Below are 15,720 nucleotides of genomic sequence, written 5' to 3'. Positions count from 1 at the left end.
TCTAGTCTCCTTTTATACTGTTTCTTATTAAGATCCTGCTTAATAAAAGCATTATTTCCTGCTTCAAGCATGTGACCCAAGGAAATCTGCAAGCAGTCTATAAAGTTCTTTTTAGAGCAGATCCATGTGTAATTAAGCCTTAGGCCTCATTGGAGTGTCTGTCGCCGAGTCCTGGGGATTTTCTGTTTTCCTTCTCAAATAAGGATATTCTTTGAGTTGGGTTTACAAGCTGGTAAGAACAAGTACAAAGTGTTACCAGTGTGTCATTTTGGATTTGATTCATAGCAAGGAAAAGCAAAGTTTCCTGTTAGAACAGGTATTCTCAAGTTTCACCTGCAAGTCTTGAATGAGGAGCCTAAAGCAAACCTGTATAAATTTGTCACTGATAGGGGTGGGATTTGTCCCAAGCTACTTGACAGCTGGTCTTCTCCTCCTTTATTCATGATATTGCACAATTAGCCATTACATAAAGGTTTGTCATTAAATGCATTTCCAAGGACAGTATGTGTAACTTTCCCCATTTTACTGACTGAGGAAATTAAGGTCTAGAAAAAGGAAGTGATTATTCACAGAGCCTGGAGAGGAAATTGAGTCCAGAATTCCGTGTAATAGACCATGTAGACAATGTAACATGCCCTAAAATAACCATTGCATTTCAGACATGCATTCCAAAGATATAAAATATCCATTGCTCTTCTTTTTAACTAGCTAACCCTCTTTCTTTCTTTTTTTCCAGCTGATATCTTGGAGTCAGGATGTGAAAACAAATGACTTGTAACCCAGCAAAACTTTTGGTAAGTCAATTAAATTTCATACAAAAGGAGTATGGTCAGTAATCCTGCTGTAAGGCTTTACTTACTAGTCAATTAGATGCAGTAGAACAGAAAGCATGCAGCTGTTCAGTTAGACATTACTACTGACATGCTTGTGACAACAGGTGAAACTGTGACTGTCAACAGGCTTGCGTGGAAGAGACAGCCCACTGCAGAGAAGGTGCAGAGGAAGTGCCAGGAAAATGGTGTTGGTGAAGCTGAGAATGCAGAAATCCCTTTATTTGCTCTGTGACTTCGGGTCTCAGCCCAGCTCTTTGAAACTGCAACTGGCAGAATAGTAATAATGTGTTGCCACAACAGCATTATCTGCCCCTGTTGATGTCCTGGTGCAAAACACAAACCTTAAAACAGCTTGGCTCAGAGCAGCTAAATGAGTTCAATCTCCTCTGTAAGCTCTTGCCTCTGTGGAGAGGCTGCACCAGATGTTGACAGGTCTCTTGTGCACAGTTTGTGTCCTTTTTGTTTATCTGCCATGAGTAAACTCGGTGGTCCTGGTCTTGTTCTTGTCAGAATCATCCTGTCTCTGATGGGTATTCTCTGAGGTCAATGGATGTTCCCAGTGCCTTGTGGCCTTCAAAGCTTAGTCCACTGGATTTGGGGAGTTTTTTGCTGTTAATTATTCTGGAGCCAGGGGCTACAGTCTTGATTTTGTTTTCTGCTGTAGTTGAATCTGAGTAAGGAGTCCCCATTTTCATTCATTCTTTCAATCCACAGATACAAAAGACAACTCTCTATTGGCTGTAAATCTAGATTGCCATGGTCATTTAAAGTCAGAAAATGGGATGGCTGGAGGAGAGCTGGCGGGGTCCTGCAGCTGTTCTTACATCCATTCTCAAATCAAGTTTCTTCAGTTAGTAGGAAGATTTTGTGCAGAAGGACTTGGTAGAAATCAGGTTGCACAAATGCTTTTTTCCCAGGAGCTGCCATAAGCTGCATTACTGCATGTTATTTTATTCCTCTTTTTTTTTTCTCTCTATGGAGCTGCAAAAGTGACAGCGCTTTAAATGGAAAGATTTGCAGCAAGCCATCAGTCATTGTGCATGGAGGATGGATCTCCTGGTTTAGTCTTGCTCGTGCTTCCATAAATCAGCATAGCTAAAATATTTGTGGTTGTCTGTAGGAGATTTATGCAGGTGGGAGATTAGAGTCAGTCTGTCATTTTTGTGGGGGAAGTGAGAGATGGAACGGGCTGGGGAATGCTGGCTTGCAGGAAGGAAGGATTTATATTAATGTTGGTGGATACTTAGGGGTTCCATAGAGACAACTAGCAAAAATCCTATATGCGTCTGTGTGTGCTCATGTGTATGCATCCCTCTGATTTGGAAGCAGGCTGTTGTTCCCCTGCATCATTTTTTAGTTAGTGCAGTCAGAGAGAGATGTTATATGGAAACTTTCCTTTCCTCACATCTGCCATCAGACTTGGTTTTCTGTTTTCTTTAGGTCCAGAGTGTTCTGTATATGGGTTACTATTGCTGACATATGCCTATCTTGCAAATTGGTTGTGTGAGGAAGTGTGTCCAGTTAAAAAGATCTCTTAGACTGCCTCTTGTCCCACAGTCACTGAATGGGAGCTTGGGTACTTTTGCTACTAATCATGACTGCATAAGTTCATCCGAGATGGGGATGAAGAGAAAGGAGGTGCATGCGAAATATGTATTCTAATATTGGCAGCAAAATCCAGGGCACATTTTCAGTTGCTGTGACGCTGTGTGGCTCCACTGACCCTCATGTTGCACTAATTCATAGCAGCTATGACTGTGTGGCTCTCTCAGTCTCAGGCAAAGGCCAGGACTAAGCTGGGTGAAGGTCATGACCGTAGCTTCTCTTTTGCCTCATTACTAATGAGATAAGCTGTGTTCATAGAATCCCAGAATGGTTTGGGTTGGAAGGGACCTTAAAGCTCATCCAGGTCTAACCCCCCTGCCATGGGCAGGGACACCTCCCAGTAGACCAGGTTGCTCAAGGCCCTGTCCAACCTGGCCTAAGTGCTTGCTTAGTTTAGGCAAGGTTCAGCAGACAATGGGGAGGCTGCAGAGCCCCAAAACCTTGTAAATACATTTTGGAAAGCCTAAAAACCAAAAGCGCTACAGAAAATAACAGTGCTCAGGAGTTCTCTAGCCTTCTTTCTCCTTTTCCCAATAGCAGGTTTCTGATTTTCAAAATACCTCTGATTTGCACACACTGATTCTTTTTCTCCCCGCAGTTTCACTTCAGACTGAGCTGTAACATGATACAAGCAGGCAGCAGCAGCAGCTTGCCTTCAGAGCACAGCCAAGGGAGTCCTGCGTCATTCCAGCAGACAAGTAGGCATAGTCCTGTACTGAATCCCTTTCTTTAGGATTTGAGGAAGGTGCAACTCCATCTACAGGGCTCCCAAATTCAGCACACAGACCAGTGGTACCAGGGCTTGACTAGGTGAAAAATTACCCCCTAGTTCAGTAAGGCAAAATGAAAGACTCCATTGCTTTACTAATAGAAGAAAGATGCTTTGCCAGTACTATCCAATGGAAAAAAAAAAGCCATGAAAAGACATATTAACAGGTTTCTTGCAGCAGCATTGCTGTGCTTTGTCACTGTCATGTATTCTATTAAACTTCACTAAAAATCATTTCTAGGGCTGTGTGTAATAGGAAGGGACAGAGATCTTAGTCTTACATCAGATTTTTTTTCCCATTCTTCATCTTTGCCAAGTCCTTATAAATCTTTGCAGTTGTAGAGACAGCCTAAAAAACTGCTAACATTTCCAACTACAGAGCATAACACTGAATAAGGAGAGTTGAAAAATTTCTGTCAAAACTGTGTTTAATGGAAAATAGAGTTTTGATAAAATAGCATTTTCACCAAAAATAGCTGCTTTCTGTGGAGAATGTTGGTTTTTCACTGCAATATTTTGACAGAAAATTTAAAATCTTGAGCTGAAGTATGTACAGCTGTTCAAGTCCGTCTCGTGCCACTCATATTTCTTCACCTCCTCAAATCTGAGGTATTTTGCCAACTCTTTGGTTTTTAACATTGTGATACTTGGGAGCTTTTGTCAAGCCCCCCTCTAGAGTCATGTCACAGGACTGTTAGCTTCATGTTTAAAAAGCTGAGTTTCTGTGGCTTTGGAAGTTGGAGGAATAAAAACCTCTTGAAAATGCTATCCAAGTACACCAGGAATTAGAAATCAAAGGAAGCAAACAAAAATTCTGTTTTATTGTTTCAAAGACTTCTCAAGGTTTTTAAGCCATTTCAAGACTGTTTCTCTCTACAAAATGTTTCACACTCTGATTAATTATTGTGAATACATTTCTCTGATAGTGCTTTTTTGTACAAGCTTCAACTGTGTGATTTGTTAACCAAATTATTTAAGGAATGTTAAAAAACACACAAGAAAAACACAAAAGAAAACCACCTTAATGTTGTGCTGTGAAGTGAGTGATGGTGATGTATCCATTCCCAGGCTGTGGTAAAATCTATTGGAATTATGTAAAATGTTGTGTGACCTTAAGATGTTGTGTGTTAGGGCATAGATATCTAGCAGGTCGAGGTGAGCGCAGCAGGAGTTGCATAGAGACCCACTGGAAGGAGACAATGCACAGGATGCTCCCTCCACTCAGGCTGTGAGGAAGGCTGTGGTGCCAGCTGCCCCCCAGTGTTTCTCTCCATGCTGGCTAAATGAAAGCAGCACTAGAACAGATACGCAGTGTCAGGTAAAAGATGCTCTGTGTCCTTTTCCTTTTCTCCTGATTCCTCCTGATCCCTTTCCCTTCCCAAGCATCTCTGTTACACTGTTTCCATAGAACTTTTGGTTACAACCCGAAGATGTAGCTGTGTGACAGCTACAACAGGGTTCTCTCTGTTAAAATGACACCCTTGTTGCATGGATCAAAAGGGACTGAGGATGAAAAGCAGGAAAAGGGAAGCCTTGGAGACTTGTGGGCAGGAAGCATTGTTTTGCTTGTGCTTTCACTAGCAGTGACACTCCTCAGTGTTTCTTGTTACAGCTGCTATTGATTGGCTCTCTGAGATCCCTTTTTGAACTCCGAAGTTAAGATCTTGTTCCAGTGGTGGCTATGTGGAATCTACAAGTGCTGTTGTGTTTATCCCAGGACAATCGGAAAGTGAGGGTGTAAAATGGAGGTCTAATGAGCACATGGCTTTCTGGCGAGTGCTGAATGGTGCTTGTTCCAAACTGGCCCTGGAGTCCCTTTCAGGAAGGATTCTTAACTGTAATGTTAATTTCTGCCATTCTTTTGGTTTGGATGGGTTCTCTGCTCAGAAGGTAGTGGCCAAGTAGCAAAACTTTATTCTAGTAAGCATGTGCAAATCCTAGGCTGAGTCCATACTAGTAAAATCAAGGATGCCTGGGAATGTTCCCAGGAGTGTTCCTCAAATGTGGAATATGATACTGTGCTACTGAAGTGCTGGAATGTTTTTTGGCAGAATTTTGGCCAGCCAGCTGGTATTTTTCTGAAGTGTTCCCAGGTAGGGTTTGAAGTTGGAGGCAATTCCCAGTCAGGAGTATATATGCAGTCACCCTGTTTCGGAGAAAGAATGGGATAATACCATTGAACACAACTCAGGGGGCTGTTTACATGTGTTTGTTTTAACTTGCACTCCAAGTGTCATGGTAGCCAATTCTGTGTTCAGTAATTGCCTTCGATCAGGCAGAAATACTTCTGGTCATTTAAAATGGTGTTCATAGTCATGAACTTTATGCAGCAGTGTGTGTGAATATATAATCAACTTTTGAACAGTAGGAATTATTTTGTGATGTTCTGGCTTTAAAGAAAGATCAAAGATGTGCTTTTCTAGAGCTATGTTCTTATGTAGTTGGAAGTTCCCAAACTCAAAAGACTCCAGTTTTGAGAGCTAATCTAGGAAAGAAATGTCCTAGGTTCATCTTTGTATTTATTTGAGGGTCCATGAAATGCAGGGTAGTGGCTAATGTAACATTCAGGCACTTGTATCTTGTAAAAAAGTGAAATAGGTGTGGGCTCAATATATAGATTGTGGGCATCTTTTTTTGTATGTGTTGGTCAAAAACTAACAGTTCCTGTGGCTCTGCGTTTTACAGTTCTTTCAATTGATTACCTTGATGATAAATAGCTAGACTTGCATCTAATACAATAAGATATTTTATATCCAGTATATAATTGTAATATGATGACCAGGATCAAGGTTTTGCTTGCGCGTTCTGAATAACTTGACATCTGCTTGATTTGTCAATATGAATTCAAAATGAGTATGTTTGTCTTTGGGTTCTGGGGTAGGGATTTGAGGGTTGACTCCGTGTTAGTCTCTGGCAGGATCTTAACCCCATAACAAAGAATTGGTAGTAAATGGGCCTGAGTGATCCCGGTGAACGAGAGCATCTGGTGTGGTTAGAGGAGATGATGAACCAGTTATAGGGCAAAGCTGGGAAGTGGAATGTGTGAGACATGAAGGAAATAACCACTCCAGTGATAGGAGCTGCGTGCTTGCAGGAGGCTTTCCTGCCTGAGTAGCTTCACAGCTCCTTTAAACCAAGACATCAAGCAGGTGTCAGTTTACTGGTTTCCATGGTGACTGTTACTCTGATGTGCAAATGATGTGACCTCAGTGATCACTTGAGGACTGATGTAAACAAAACTTGGTGATGAGTTAAGTCCAACACTGTTGCATTGAGACCCGCACACCCTGGTCTTAATTAGTGGAAGGGAAGAAACTTTAGAGTGGCTCATCTGACATTTTACATCAAGAACCCCAGCTACTAACTCAGCCTCCTAGGATAGTTGTCCTCAATCTTAGCTCACAGGGTACTTCCTTGTGGAGTCACTGGCAAAGAGACAGACCTGAGCAGTTTGAAGGTTTGGAGCCCATGACCATGAATGCGAGTCCTTCCACTTGCTTCAGTGGCCTCCAAACCCAGCTCACAGAGCAGAACTTCAGCAGGCCAAGTTTCCATAACAAAATCACAGAGCTTGTAAAAGAAAATTTCCTAGACTTATTTGAAAGCCAGTTTTTGCACTGTTGGAGATGAAATGCCCATCAAGGTTTACAAGCCTTCCTGGTAAATGTTACCCATGTGGCGGGGGAATTCCCTGCAGGGGGTGGTGCTGAATGTTGAGGAAAGAGCTGTAATGTAATTGTGAAAGCATGACAAACCATAGAGGGTTTTCAAATGAATTTTCAGGTTCCTTCACAGCTTGGCTGAAGAGCAGCTGTGGGAAATAAACCTCCTGAGAACCTAAACCCCTGGGTCTAGCTCAGAGCTGCAGTTCTTCTGTAAAGCAGGGAACTGAAGCATTTCAGTGCTGGGGAAATGAAACTGGGCAGTGCTGTTTCACTAGGTGAGAAAGCAGGCTTTCTGCAGGGCTTGGCCTTTGTCACAGAGAGGTTTTCAAGATCTAGGAGGAAGGGAAGGTTATTTTACATTTCCTTTAGGCCTGACATGTCTGAGAAGGGAAATAATTTTGTTTAAAATTTCAGAACTAATCACCAGTGGCTTAATTTAGAAAGATATTGAGCGTTAGTTTTGAAGGTGTTGGGTCCCTGTAGCTGCCACGGAGTTAGCTGGGAAGAGACATCAGCGTTCATCAGATGATGGGTTAATGAAGATTTCTTAACTGTGGTCCTGCTCCAAACCAAAGGGTTCTTCTGTGATGCTGGACTCCTGCTTGGAACTGGTATTCCATCACAGAAGCAAAAGCACTTTTCAGATCTGTCAGTGAAAACAGGGAGCTCTTGGGGTAGAAAAAAAGCTTGAACTAGGATCTGGAGAACAAAATTTAGGTGACCAGACAATGTTTATAAAGTGTTTTTATGGCATTACAGGCACTTCATAAATCAACTTATTTTTAACAAATGAGAGGAGGACCAGCCTTTTCTGTGTCTTTGCCCTGCTACGCTAAGTTACACGGTGGTGTGAAACTGGAGATGAGGCTTATGAAATCGAAGTAAGATGTTTCTGGACAGCATTCTGTGGAAAGTAATGCTGTAGAGCTGAGCCTGCAGCTTCTGAACGGCACTGCAGCTTCCCCAGTCACGCGCAGACCCGTTCTAGCAAAAGTCAAAGATAACTTTGAATTCTTCCTTCTTTTAAAGCTCCTGGGTAACCAAAGCTAACTTTGCCTGGAACAATGAGTTCAAGTCAGATAAATGCCGATATGGTGCATAATTACATATCTGCAACTTGCTCTTGAGCCTGGAGGCTTGTGAGATTAGCTGCTTCACTGGTTTGTGCTCCAGCCTTGGCCACTTGGCAGCGTGTTCTTTCCCTGCATCCCTGTAGAGGTGTCCATGTGAGCAGCATTCAGGGAGATGGTGCAGCTGCCCAGCCGTGCTGTGTCCCTTTCCTCAGATTGTGCAGGGTATTTTTTTCTGACAACCCTTTTACCAGAGTAGCTTGTATTTTGGTGCACCTGCAGGCCTCCTGAGCACAGGTAGACAACCTCCTGAAATATGTCAGTGGCACTGTCCCACTGAGGATTACAATATGCTTTCTAGGTGTTTTCTCTGTGTGTGGGACTATATTAAATATGGAGCGTGCTTCCCTTATGATTCTTTCCTTTATAAGCTACAGGTTTGCAGATTCATTTGTTCTAACAACTCATGAAAAGCTAAGGTGGAATAGACAATTTCTTAGAAAAGTGCATTATAAATTCGATCATGCTTTACAGTCAATGCCACGAGAATCCATGTTTTCACTGGCCAATGATTTAAATTGAAATGAGACACCTCTACATCTTTTGGAGGTCTGCAATTTTATCCTTTAATTGCCACTGTAATAAAGAGGTGGGTTTTTAAGCCTGCCTGTCGCTGTGATAACCTCATCTTCTCCTGGCCCCCTACAAGCCCAGCTTTTATCTCTAAAGCACCAAGTTCTTTGAAAGAGTTTTCATTTGTTCTCAGCTAGATAAGCAGTATCCTTGTAATATCCACTTGCCACACTGTCTTCACTGACGCATAGAGCCTGTGTGGCTAAGTCATTATCAGATTAGCACTTATCAGAGTGCACAAATGCAACCTGGACACTTGTATCTCCAGGGTTACATTAAAGACTAGTCTGCCCCATATGCTAACACAGGCTCCATTCAGCAAAGTGTTTAAACACATGCTTAAGCAAGTGTATAGTCCAGTTCAGTGGTAATACGATTAGTCTTTTCCTTTGTTAAGAATATGCTTAGATGTTTCCTCAGATTAGAACTTGAGGTTGGCTGATTTACCTTATAAGTATATATCTTATAGGATGCATACATAGAATGTAGTTGTCAAGATGGAAATAGGTTCTGATGTTGCATAGCTCAATGCACCTATTGCAGGTGGTAATACTGGAAAAGGAAGCACCAGTTTCCCAGTAGTACACCAAGTTTTGAAACATGAAAAATATGGGCAGAGGAAAATGTGCTGAAGAAAGTGCTATTGTGCAGATGCACTGCATTGTAAACTCTAACTTGGATTTCATGCGAGAAGATGACTTACAGATAATTGAAATATGATTTTCCCAGTGGATTCTTTTTCCTTAGTGTGAGTTCAAATCACGTGCACTTATAGCATATTTCAATCATCCATAGAATAGAAACCCAGCGATGACACCAGTGCTCTCTGCTAACAGTTAGTAATCAAGGAGTAAATGTAGTGGAAGGAATACTGGGTCACCTGTCCTGCTGCCCTCCAGCCTCAACTGCTCAGGATTGCTGTAGTTGCTGGTGTAACTGGGATTGACAGCTAACCAATGACTGTGGAGTTGTTACCAAGTGTGTTCTTGCAGAGGTACAGACGTTCAGCCCCAGGAGGGAAGAGCTTTGCTTCAGGAGTTTTCCAGTTTGTATTTGTGTTTGCTTTGGGGAAGAGGAGTCGAAGAGCTAGAAGCCCTGGAACACTGGCAGTGGTTGTAGGTCATGACCTGTGACAGTGAGTCAAAAACTTGCCTTGGTGATTTCTGCCAGATGGCTTAGGGCTTTGCTTCCCCAGAGACCCAGCTGCTTGCAAGGGAGAAAACCAGGACTTTGGGGAAAGAGGGGTGAGAATATGTTTGGGTTTTTTTCCCAGAAAAAAATTCCTGGGGCAACAGGTGTCACTTGTGGCATAGAGATGCATTTGAGGTGCATGGAAATACCAGTACCACTTACGACTTTCATACTCGCCCTACTGAAAGTGTCAAAAAAAAATAAAGCTGTTTGTATACTTGTATCCTTCTAAAGTGGGCAGAAAATACTTCCAGATATGCAAGAAAAGCACCAATCACAACAAGATGCTGAAAATTTAAGGGACGTGAATATCCCTGCCTGCCTTCCTTCAGTGCAGCCAGTTCTGTCTCTACCAGTGAGTGGCTAGCATCTGATTGCTTTGGTCACCTGAACTATAGATAAGGAAAAATTGGGACCAAGACATTTGATATGTTCTTGAAGAAGCAGCTTTCTGGTTTACTCGAAGTTTTTGTTAACTTTCCATTCACTAGTTCTGTGAATCCACTCTGTGGTAGGTGTGAGCCTGTCACAGCTTCCTGTTGGGAATCTGTGCTTTTTCTACCCTCAGATGTGTGGTTGATTTTTGAACTGCAGAGATCCTTGGGCCCATCTCCAGTGTGGCAGCCAGGATAACAGCCATTATACATCGTAAATGCTGAGTTTCGATACATATACTTTTTGTAAATGATTAATAGCTGCTTTAGTAAATGATTGTTAACCCTAGTGTGTGTAGTCCCTGACCTGTAATATGTTTATAATGTCTGTGAATAGTTTATTGCTTCCATATAAACTGCTTATAAATGGAAACTTAGTACAATGTGTGACTAAGCATGGGGACAGAAGTAGAGGACAGGACATCTTGGCCTCTGTTACTGGGATCCACTGGATTCTCATGATGCAGCAGGGATGTGAGACCCTGTGTAACTCTGAGAGCAGAGGCAGGAAGTTGTCTCCTTTTGCATGTGTGCTGTTCAGTGTATGTTAGCTGGAATTTGTCGGAGCCCTTTGGTCTCTAATGTCTATGGAATTTATCTTGAGGATACAGATAAGAAGGTATTGTGATGACTGGCTGCTGGAAGAAAGTGGGCAGTACTGCCTAAAAAAAATACTACCAGTTTCAGTGCTAGAAGGCACTGGATGGCTCTTGGAGGAGATGTGTTGTATTCCCAGTGCTGAGCTGGGTGGTGCTGGAAGAGTTGGTGCCTTCCTTTCTCAGCACCTTTCCTTCTCCAGCTGCTTTGTTTGATATATCTGTCTATGTCACAAATGGTTTGGGACTGGGTCTGAACCTCATACTCCATCCTTCAGGGACTACGCACATGTATATAAGCTGCAATATACCAAAATATGAGTAATAGAAATCACAAATATAGTTCAGTATAATGATGCTAAACAGGTTTTCCTTTATTTTCTCTTTCATCTAACAATGCAGTGGAGCCTAAGAAGGAGAGAAGGGTTATGAGCAGTTCTGTTCAGCTTTTGCAGTGCAGTTTATTTAGCACCTCTGCAGGATTTAACGTGGTAACTCTTTAAAACTTGGCACACTAATCAAAGGTAGAATGTGATACATGTGTCTGGTAAACAGATGTTCCAGCCTTCCCAAACTGCTGTGAAAGTGTGCATCATTCTCAATAAATATGGAAGCAGCTGTGGCTTTGGAAGCTTTAGTTTCCTGGATGCTTTGGACCTCTATTCCACTTTTGCAGTCGTGGCTGTGGTGACCTAAAGATACAGCTAAAGCATAGTTTACTCTAATAGACAATACCTTTTATTAAACCAACCGATAACATCAGAAAAATCAATTTGCGTTCAAGCAGCTCCTCCTTCTATTTATTAATACTTCAACTATTACACCTAGCCAAAGACTGGACATAATGCAGAAGGAATCTTCTCTGTTGTAGGCTTCTGACAGTTAAGTGCATCTTGTGGCTTTTTCATACTAGTTTAGCTCCTGTAAGAAATAAGGCTAGAAGTCCTCTTAGGAGGGTTTCATTAAAGTGTTGGTGGTACGAAAACACAGAAACTTGCAGTAAAATTGGTATTTAATGCATTGTCAAAACTGTCTGAAGTTAGGTTAGTGAAAATGAATCCGTAGAAATTGCAATCTTATTCTCCTTTTTGGAAGGAAACCACTAGTGGCCCACTAGTGGTGTAATAGATCAGGACGGTTTACTGTCAGGATTCTCTTTGTACTGGTAGTGAAAAGGTGCTGCATGCTTTAATACTGGTGATAGACATCTCATTGCTGCAAGATCACCAGAAAATACCTAGAAGGAAGAGCTGCAAGGCTCAACGACAGAGTAATTCAGCAAGCTCAGCAGAGGAAGGGGTTTTGTTTAGAGTATTCACTGTCTGGCTTTTAACTTGACTCACTTTAGGCAGCTGGTGTTCAGAAGAGCTCTCCAGGTGCTGGATGGCCAAAATGAGCACCTGTCCTTGACTGATTATTTTTTTAAAGTAAAACTTGAAATGGGCATTCTGCCCAACACCGTGCCTGAAGGGTGCAAACCCCAAACAGAACTCGTGAGTCTGCGATGCGGTCTGAATGAAGAATCAGAGGGAGGAAAGCAGTGCCGTACTGGATGAGTCTCATGGCCTGTCCTCTGCTGTAGCACACCAGCCCAGTAGGGGAGCTCAGTGGGGATTTCCAGCAGGAGTAAAACTCCTACTTTTTTGGAGGTGTAATTCAGACTTTCTCATTATCTGATCTCTGGGTTGGTTCATTCTTTTTCCGTGTAGCTGGCTATCTATCACATTTGACAGAGAGATTGCTATGACAAAATGCTAAAAGCTCTTGCTCTGGGCTATTTTTAATCCACTGCAGGTGAAAGATCAGAACACATTTTTGCAAGATTTATGGGCCAGTGTTGTGCTGGGCACCATAAATGGGAGTTGACAAACTACAGGACACGAGGTTTAAGCCATTGACCTCTGACATTAGGAGTCATCACAACTGTATGTTATCACATTTGTGTTCAGGAGTTAAAGGCTTTTTCTCTGAGGGAGTCTTGTAAATGCTTAGCAGAGGTACAGAAATGCAGTGGTTACTCAGTCTTTAAGCTTTGTTGTTGGTGATGAGTAGTTAAATCTCTCAGGCCACTGTGGATTTTAGTGCAGAATATTTGTAAGTCATCATTAAGTCTTTGGGTTGTTTGTGCAGAATAACACATCTGGTTTTCTTGAGAAGGGTGTCGCTACTCAGTGACAGTTCAGCTTGAGCAGACTCAGCACTTTTTGCTGCTCCTTTAATAGTCTAGTATTCCAAGCTACTTCCCAACTCCAGGATCTCTGTTAACTGGGTCCATTTGTGAAACAAAAGCCCTGCTAAAGCAAAAAGGCTTTGGGATGCATGGGACGCTGTTCTCAAATCAAGTATGTACTTCAGTGTTCTGAACTCGACCCCAAAATCCTGCAGTGCATCGTAATGCGATAGTGGGGGGAGGATGGGTGCATGCAGCTGCGCCTCTGCCTCTGACACAAGCATCTAAAACACTAGCAGGCCATTTTAGAAAGCGGGGAAGAGAGGAATGAAGAGCGGGTGAAGCTGACAGAGCAGAAGGTGAGTTGGAAGTGATGACTGAAGGGAAGGCCTGAGCTTACTGCAAGTCGAGGCACTGCTCTTGACAATCACCAGGCTGAGACCTGTCCCATGTAGAGGATCACAACATCCCGTTGTCTTTATTGCTGTCCGGAAATTCTTCAGGCTTGTAGCTGACCAGCTGACCCTGAAGGTTCAGGGGTAGGCTCTGTGCAGTGTTGAGTTCATCATGCAACGCAAGCTTCCCAAATTATACGTCATTCTGAGGGGCACAGAACCAATTAGCATATGGATTTGTTCTGCATGTGCAAGTCTTTTCTTGGGCTAAGGAAGTGTCATACAGAGACTTGGCTGAAGAAAAGAAGAAAACAGTTTAATCTTATATTGTAATTGTCATCCTCTGACTAATGATAAGCAATATTATGGCCTGCATATCGGCTGTAATTAAGCAGTGAGACACAACAAGGTGTATGTTACAGAGAGATAACACAGTGCTTAAGAGCCAGTGACCTGCTAAGCACATTATCTCCCAGCTGCACAAGCCCTACATAGTCAGTTTGTACACGTTGTGGTGGCAAATCCACCAGCCCCTCTTTCCCACCTTTATTCTGCTTTTCAAGGTGCAGAGACTGTGAAGAATTCTTGTGTTACTGGTTGTGTTGTGTGATGTTTAAAAAGCTCCCTTTTTATATCAGTCAATTTCTGCACATGTAATAAGCCAGTATGAAGCATTCCAAGTTATCATTCAGTGGAGCTCTGGGAAATTAGCATCACTTAAAATGAGCCCCTTCAGTGTTTTGTTAGACAAGTAGGTATGGAGCATGCAGGGAAGGATCCAAGCACCACTGACAGCAACTCTTTGTTTGCTCCGGGAAAGGTTTTGTGTTGTTTTCAAAGATAGCAGAGGGAGCTTTTTGCTGGAACACAGTGTTAGATGAGACTTGTTTCAAAGTAAAATTGATTTTTAGTTAGAATTAAAGATTGGAAGCATGAAGCTCGTACTGTTTGTACTAAACACGAAAGCCTTTCTTATCAGAGTACCACTGCACATGTAGGTGCCTACGTAGGCTGACCAAGCTGATGCTGCACAAGTGACTTGAGTCTTTGAACAATCAGATAAATGTCTTGAGGCTTATTCCTTATCTTACCCCTAATGAAACTTTGCAGGGTCAATAACTTGGTTAATGTTGATCAAATTTTCAGTTTAAGTTCAGTCATGGATGTGGATCTACAACCTCTTGATATTGGGCAGCTACATATGCTTGTACAATTAATACAAAATACAGTAGATCAAAGTGCTTCATTTTGTTCCTATGTCAGTCTCTTACACTTCCTTATTCATGTTGTTTCTCCCCCCCAGCCATACAAATTGAATTCCAAATAGCAAATTAGAATGTCACTGTCATCTCTGTAAGCAAACTACTGACAATTTAGCCTAGGCAGAGGGAGAAAAGCAGCAGTGAGCTGAGGTAAGAAGTGTCTTATCTAATGTCTGTTAGCCAGTAATTGCCAGAACAGACTATGTATTTTCTGATTTCCCAATTTTTTGGTAATGTTCCTCTTTGAAACAGGTGGATACTTCTTTAGCCAAATGCAGGATTTCAGCAGTGCAGAAGAACAGTCCTCTCATAGCCTGGTCAGAAGCAGAGATGGGTTACTGGGGTTTGAATAGCACATAGCCTCTCTGGACACTGGTGTCAGTTGGATGTCCTAGATATTGCTGTATTAAAAGCATAAAGTTAGGCTTAGTGCAAGAACAGAGAGACAAGGCAGAGGCAACAGAGACAAATGTCTCTTCCTCAGAGCCCTTCTACTGGGTGAGACTGTTTCTGATTACAGCTGTAGCCCTGTAAATGCCTGCTAGATGTCTGGTGATAATCCATTCAAAGCAATTACAAGGCATCCGTCACCAGCAGGGTCTGAGCCACAGGCTTCTTATCTGGGAAAATTGATGGAAGAGGGGAGTGAGGGAAGAAATCAATGCCTTTCACCAATGTTATCTGCCAAATTGAATTAAGCAGCATGGGATCCCTGCTTTACACAGTGCAAGAGCTGGAGCTTGAAGAGTCTGTTTGTAGTTAAGCTCAGTTCATGGGCAAGGCAGGTAGGAGCTGAGGGTTCGTTCTCCTCACTGGCAATTTCTTGGGCACCTACTAATGTCAGTGGAACTTGTGTGTGCAAAAGGAGTTCAGAACTTAGCAGCACCCAGAGCCTTTAACCTGGTAGCACCACTTGTGACTCTTGTGTCTGCTCATGGTCTTAATGTATCTTTTCATGTTCTTTTACTTTTTTTCTGGGTATAGCCAAGAGTATCTCATTGCTCGGCACATCCCAGTTTATACAGGCAAGGGCTGTAGAGAAAGCAACAGCAAAGATAACACTAATGGGTTCCCTGGAGGCAGTGCTAGCGAAACTA

The 15,720-nt window shown here is 42.4% G+C and overlaps 1 long non-coding RNA gene across 1 annotated transcript in view; it reads left to right on the top strand.

Moving 5' to 3' along the window:
- Positions 1–15,720, top strand: part of LOC130603759 (uncharacterized) — a 116,822-nt gene extending 101,102 nt beyond the window's left edge. The window contains exons 10-12 of the long non-coding RNA XR_008973277.1: positions 737–794; positions 14,665–14,773; positions 14,876–15,720. This is a non-coding gene — a long non-coding RNA (uncharacterized LOC130603759). The remainder of the gene's footprint in view (positions 1–736; positions 795–14,664; positions 14,774–14,875) is intronic.

Source organism: Pezoporus wallicus, unplaced genomic scaffold (genome assembly GCF_028554395.1).
Source record: "Pezoporus wallicus isolate ANWC-B61680 ecotype Strahan unplaced genomic scaffold, APGP_CSIRO_Pwel_v1 contig_13766, whole genome shotgun sequence".
In the NCBI taxonomy this organism is placed as follows: Eukaryota; Metazoa; Chordata; class Aves; order Psittaciformes; family Psittacidae; genus Pezoporus; species Pezoporus wallicus.
Note: the sequence above shows the minus strand (reverse complement) of the source record. Positions and strands in the feature narration are given on the sequence as shown.